Genomic DNA, 6,677 nt, shown 5'->3' on the forward strand with positions numbered 1-6,677 from the left:
AAGGTAGAGATATTGCGAGTACCTAGCGTGGAGGGGTTGCTGAAAACATTGTTAGAGGGTACAATGTTGGGTAAACGAGGGAGAGGAAGGAAGAGAATAGGATTTTTAGACAGAATGAAGGGGAGAAGGCCTTATTATTAGTTGAAGATGAAATGCCAGGTTTGTAGAGGTGATAGGCCGGGATTATTCGCATATTACTCCAAGTAAACCTAAATTAACCGGTTGAATACTTTAATAATCATATACATTCAAATGCTAAGTCAGTGAAATTATGATATTGCATGGATTTCAGTGGTTCCGAATTTATGAATTTCAGTAGTCGAGGTTGGGTTTCCGGGTTACCTTCCGCGTCGACCCATCTTTGTGACGACTTTCGCTGGCGTCTCCAGAAGACGACTTCAGGTTTTAAGTTTCGCATTCAAGTTTTTGCTCGTCTTAAATAGGCTTTGGTATTGGCCAGGTGCATTCTAGGACCTGGGTATCCTAAACCCAAGCGGTTTCCAAATCTTAAGGACGCTTTACACTCGCCACATAATAGCACAGTCTGACGTGTGTACGAAGGCGCAGTCAAACTTGCGTCGTGTAAAGCGGTGAATTGCTTGAATACATGCTAGAATGTGTGGATAAGATGGCAAAATATCCCGTTCTAATTTCATTCATGCATTCGCGCAATTCCACGCCTTTTTTAGAAATAATGCAGTTCTGACCTGCGCAGTTCCGTTCCCCGTGTAAAACGGCCTGAAGATGCATTTTCAGTCGTTGGAGAACGAATAGTTGCCCTCTTTTTTAACTGTCGTCACGAAGAATCGACGCGGAGGAAAACCCGGAGACATAACTTTTTTCTCTGTACCACTCCACGGAAACCTACATCAAAAGCAGTCAAGATTATGTGGGTGCCTCGCGCGTAATATATAAGTGGGTGTTACACTTTAAATTTTGAATACATACGGATATAAGGCAAAATTTGACCTGCGCGTTGTGGGTAATTTCTCATTATAGCCAGGAATTCATTTCCTCATAGTAACGTAAGCAGAGTGGCGCAGTGGAAGCGTGCTGGGCCCATAACCCAGAGGTCCGTGGATCGAAACCACGCTCTGCTAACTTTTTTTCCGGACTCGGTGGCGGCGGGGTAAGCCCTCGTTTTCCAAACCGAAGATCGCGGGTTCCAGTCCCGCCTGCGTAGGTTACCTCTATCCAGGGCATTTAACTAAAATGTTAACCCTTAGAGTGCCGGGGAGCGCTATCGCACTGCTCCTATCTCTCGCGAAAAGTGCCAGGCTCATGCAATGTCACTCACAGATGCTGATAATTATCTAATCATACAATTTTCAGTATTCATTTTATTTTAACAATAACTATTTTCTTTATATTATAAACATTAACTCATATTACCAAAAATTCGTCAAATAATATATAATAAAAAGGTGAAACCACATAGAATAAAGATTTCCTCAAGTTTTTGAACATATACCTTTACCTGTTTTTGAGACCTAATTTTTTTCCCTAACCTACTGCAAAATCGGTAAAAATGCCTCGGCACTTTTGGCATAGTACCTAGAAAATAGGTTAGCACTCAAAGCGTTAAGAAAACCCCGGCCTACAGGCCAAGTTGAGCTGTTTTCGGTAAATTTAAAAATAATTAAAAAAAAACTGCATAGAAACGCTGCTGGGGAATAATGTATCAAGGGTACAAATTAATGTAAATAGTTCACCGCACTAATGACAATTTTCTTGTTTCACAAAGGCGTAAAATAAAAATAGACGACTGAGATATCAAGTGAGGGAGGCCGCTGAAATAAGCTTCAATCATCTTCGGCTGTTTTCTAAAACGGCAGGGCGCCTTTAATTTGCACCCGCTGTACATTAACGGAAGACGAATCGTGTCCATTAGGTTGGGGCGACAAGTAAACTTGAGGCAAAATTTGGAAACAAACACTTCTGAAAGGGAATTCTTTGTGCATAAGGCACTTTTGGAACTTAACAGGAATGACTTTAAGTTTCAGCATTATACGATTAAAATTTAATTTTATTTAACGAATTATTACGCTCTGCTATACGCCTGAATAACCATCAGATTTCTCTCTTCTGCAAGACTTTGGTTGGGGCATTGTCAAACACGCACCCTATTCTCCGGACTTATCCCCCAGCGACTTTACCTGTTCCCTAAGTTGAAAGAGCATTTGGCCGGAAGACGATTCTGCTCCGACGAAGAGGTGAAAGAGATGAAGTTAAACATAGCGGCGACCTGTTAAGACATGGACATACAAAAAATGTTTACGCAGCGTTTACAAAGATGTAGATTATGTAGAAAAATAGATAATTAATCAATCTTTAAAATGATGTATATCATGGGAGTACCCAGTTGGGGGCAAGGCAGGGGGGGCAACCTTGAAGCAAAAATAAATTAAGTTCAAACCAAAAGTTATGAACAAATTTTCCTTTTGAAGAAAAATGATATTAGTATAAGACACGGAACTAAAATAAAAATAATTTTTAGCAGCATGCGAGCAAATAATTATAAAAACTATTTAATTGCTGTCATAATTTCCTTAAAATTTTGGTTTCATTGACCTTTTCTGTGCAAAAAAGTTACGACTTCAACGACCACAGCTAGTTTTGCCCACCCCCCCCTAGTTTTGTTTCTGGGAACGCCCATAATGTATGCATCATAGAAAATAAATAGTTTTTCCCACTACTAAAAACATTGGAGACCTTACTTTTGGGATTACCCACGTAATATAGGCGGAGATATATACCTACATTCGACAATTTATTCCAGTAAAAAAATATTTTTCCCATCGGAATAGCTTATGAGAACGGTTTGAACACCTTTTGTGCTCCATGCTCCTTAGCATGTATTCACGTGCTTCAGTGGCGGATACAGAAAAAACTCAAGGGGGGGGGGGGCGCAACATATCTTGAGTTGTCTTTACTTTTATCGTAATAAAAGATGATCAAGTCGCGGGAAAAGTACATGAAAATTTTATTTAAAGTGATTATAAACATGTAAAAGACAATGCCATCTTATGATATAAAAAAGTTACAATTGTGGTTTTGCAATGTTCGGCAATACAAGTGGACCCGCAAGGGGGGGCGCGCGCCCCCTGCGCCCCCCATCTGTATCCGCCACTGACGTGCTTTGGGGTGAAACTTCCCTGAACTCGGTGCAATGTACACTCTCCGATGAACAAAAGGGTGGAAAATAAAACTGATCATACCCTTTCTGCTGGCAGCAAGGATTTCAATGCACTGGGTACACAAAAAGTCCACTCAATTTTTCCCGAAGGACCTTTTGGACCTGGAGAAATTGAACAGAATATTCTGGCAGAAAACTGGGTAGAGATACACCTGCGACCTTTTCAATGTACTTTCTGTCCTGAAAACAGCGTTTATTGAAAATAAATTTTAGGTCAGGATGATAAGTATTTACTTTTATTACTACAAAATTTGCTGCCGCAATTTTTGTGTACTTTACTTAACCCATAAAAAGTATATCAGCAGTACATAAATATCGAAATATAAGTATTTATAGCATATTAAAATGAAGCCAATAATGTAAGGCAGTAAACAAATGTGTATAGTATCTTCTGATCTAAAATAATGAACGGTCAACGATCGTTATATCAGCTAAAGCAACTTGCATGCTACAGCGTTCTAATTATACTGATGGAGCCGCTAGTCACAGCAAGCGAGGTTTTTTTACGCATTCTATTTACTTTGTGAGTGAATACTCGTTACCAAGTTAATCTATCAATTCTAGTTATTTTTATTTCTTGCTGGATCACGCGTTCTGTAGGAAGTCATTTGCATTAGCAAAGAAGGCGTTAATGAATACGAAATAGCCGATAATGAAACCTTTAATTAAGAAGGGCGATGAGAAAAATAAATATACAAAGTATAACTTCAGTAAATAATTATCACAATATCATTATTTAAACTATATTATAAATGAAGTACATCCAATTAGGCGGTAAACTAATGTGTATAGTGTCCTGTGATCTAAAATAATAAACGATCCACGATTGTAATATCAGCGGTAGCGACACCACATATGCCTACTTTATATCCAGGATACATAGTTTACATGAAGATCATAGGTAATTACAAGGGTACATCTGTAAGGTTGCTTGCACCTAGAAATTCTTAGCGAAATTTTTATGTAATTTTTTGAAGAAAAGTCTGTTGAAGAGTCAGGTAAAGAATGTAACGCTTGCGGAAACGTGGACGTTGACCTAATATATCGCACGGTGATTAAATCTCATTTTTTATCCCGCCTCTTTTCAAGAAATCGTCAGGCCACACATTTTCCTTCTGATCTTCGCCACTACCATTTTCCAAGACACCGTTCTCCTTCTCCATTTTATGTTGCCTGATCCTATCCTTTTCTTCCGCCGTCTTTCTTAAATACAGAAAGCTTTACAAACAGGCTTTATGTGAATTTCAGGGCCTATATTTCTACTAAAGCAGACCTCTAGGCCCTCTTCTAAAGGTTCCCAACAACTAGACGTTCCTCACCGGCCCCTGATCATTCGGGTGGACATAATACATTTCATAATCTATATCTTCTGCTTAGTTTATTTCTGCTTCGTCTTTTTATCCGACCATCCTCGAAAGAAGAGGGCAAGGTGAGCATCGAGCATGAAAAGATTTTTCTTCCGAGTCCGACGGAGCAGAGGCCTCACACAAAGGAACACACGTGGGTGTCCAGACGAGCACGCGCCCCAAAGAATTCCGAAAGGAAAACCACCCGCAAATAGCAGCAACCTCTGCGTAAAGACCTGTTTTTAGAGAAAAATATATCAATATTTTAACCTTGTTAGAGTGAGATTACAGTACCCACATGCTAATGGCGGCGTGTGGGTGATGGAAAATCCATCGTTTAAGTAATTACTGCGAAAAATTTCGGATTTGGTCGACCGGAAATAACAGGAAAATTAGCGTGATCCTAATTTATGACATATAACCATGGCAAGGAGTAGTCACCAGTGAAGTAAATCGATTGACCGTTAGTTATTTTAGATCATTAGATACTGTACACATTAGTTTACCGACTTGTATTATGGACTTAATTTATAAGAAATATTACGATTCAAATTTACTAGAAAACTTTCGGCAGATAATTTTGTCTCAATAAAAGTACATCCTTATCGTTCTGACCTTAATATCGTTCCAATAAATGCTGTTTTCAACACAGAAGGTAATACATTGAAAAGTTCGTAGGCGTATCTCTCCCCAGTTTCTCATCAGTGTATGATTATTAAGTTCAGCGTCATGAAAACGAAATTAATTCCTAATTTAATGAATGAATTGTTTTCCGATGCGTGCGAGTTGAGAACAAATTACCACTAAAGGCAACCCGCGTACGACCATTCGAAGCAATTTTCTGACAGCGTGCTTGTCCACAAGTGAGCGGTATATAAATGGAATTAAAAAGCCTTTTGCATCTTCGCGATTGTCGCCGTAGTTGGGTCAGATGATCTGAAATTGATCTCATTTCCCCACATCTCACCTCTTTACATACTAAATGAAAGAGGATCTCTATCGCTTCCTTGTGGGATATCGGAAATCAATAATGTCGCGGCTGCTCGTACTGCACAAAGAAATCTTTCAGGGTAATTCACCGCGTCAGAATTTGGGTGACCCTTACGTTCCATGACAAATTCTGATCGCTTTCTCAGGGGAATCTGGTAAGACAGGGCTTCATTATTAATACTTATATGTTAATTGAGTCATTTTGTGGAAGACTGAGTAGAGAAAGGTGGGAGGAGGGTCAGTTGGTGACGTGGACGTTGTTTATCAGGATTATCAGTATCATCGTGCAGCTAATATATATCAACGAAATATCTCGCGTTCGGCTGATACCACCAAGACTCCCACGGGCAAAAAATACCAGATTTCCATTCATGTATATCTTGCATGATGTTAGGCACGATGTGATGGAAGTTCTTTATGTAAGTAAAATTAGACATTGAAATATTTCCACTGAATTTTATTTTTGACACGTGTCGTTGCTAAAAACAACAGTATCAAATGTGTATGATCTTAGGTTTTCCCGGCGTATCAGTTGCAGAAAAGTTTCTCGGGTTTTCCACCGGTTGATGTCGTCCATGTCTCCCGACGTTTCGATCCGCGACTTGCTGGTCATCCTCAGGGGATCTTCCGAATGCCGTTCTTCAAATTTTTTTTTTCCGTATATATACACTCCCTCCGAGTTCAGGTGTAACCTGATTGGCGGGAAAACCTCCACAAGCGTGAACCAATCAGGTTACACCTGAACTCGGAGGGAGTGTATATATACGGAAAAAAAAATTTTGAAGAACGGCATTCGGAAGATCCCCTGAGGATGATCAGCAAGTCGCGGATCGAAACGTCGGGAGACATGGACGACATCAACCGGTGGAAAACCCGAGAAACTTTTCTGCAGTATCAAATGTGTTATCACTTGATAATGTTGTTATTAGTAACGAAAGGCGTAGTGTCAAAAATAAAACTCAGTGGAAATATTGCAATGTCCAATTTTACTTATACAAAGAAGTTCCACCACGTCGCGCCTAACATCATAAACTCCAGGAGTAACAATCTTTCGATCTAGGCAATAAAAAAATAGGAAACCACCCTACTATAGCTAATTTTTCTATAAACCCGCTCGACAGCAAGGAGACAACGCGCACGATAAC

The 6,677-nt window shown here is 39.6% G+C and overlaps 1 non-coding gene across 1 annotated transcript; it reads left to right on the top strand.

Moving 5' to 3' along the window:
* The first annotated feature begins 1,028 nt into the window (after window positions 1-1,028).
* Window positions 1,029-1,100, top strand: Trnam-cau. Its single transcript has one exon. It is a non-coding gene; the product is annotated as a tRNA-Met (tRNA).
* Window positions 1,101-6,677: the final 5,577 nt, after the last annotated feature.

This window comes from Ischnura elegans, chromosome 11 (genome assembly GCF_921293095.1).
Source record: "Ischnura elegans chromosome 11, ioIscEleg1.1, whole genome shotgun sequence".
Taxonomy (NCBI): domain Eukaryota; kingdom Metazoa; phylum Arthropoda; class Insecta; order Odonata; family Coenagrionidae; genus Ischnura; species Ischnura elegans.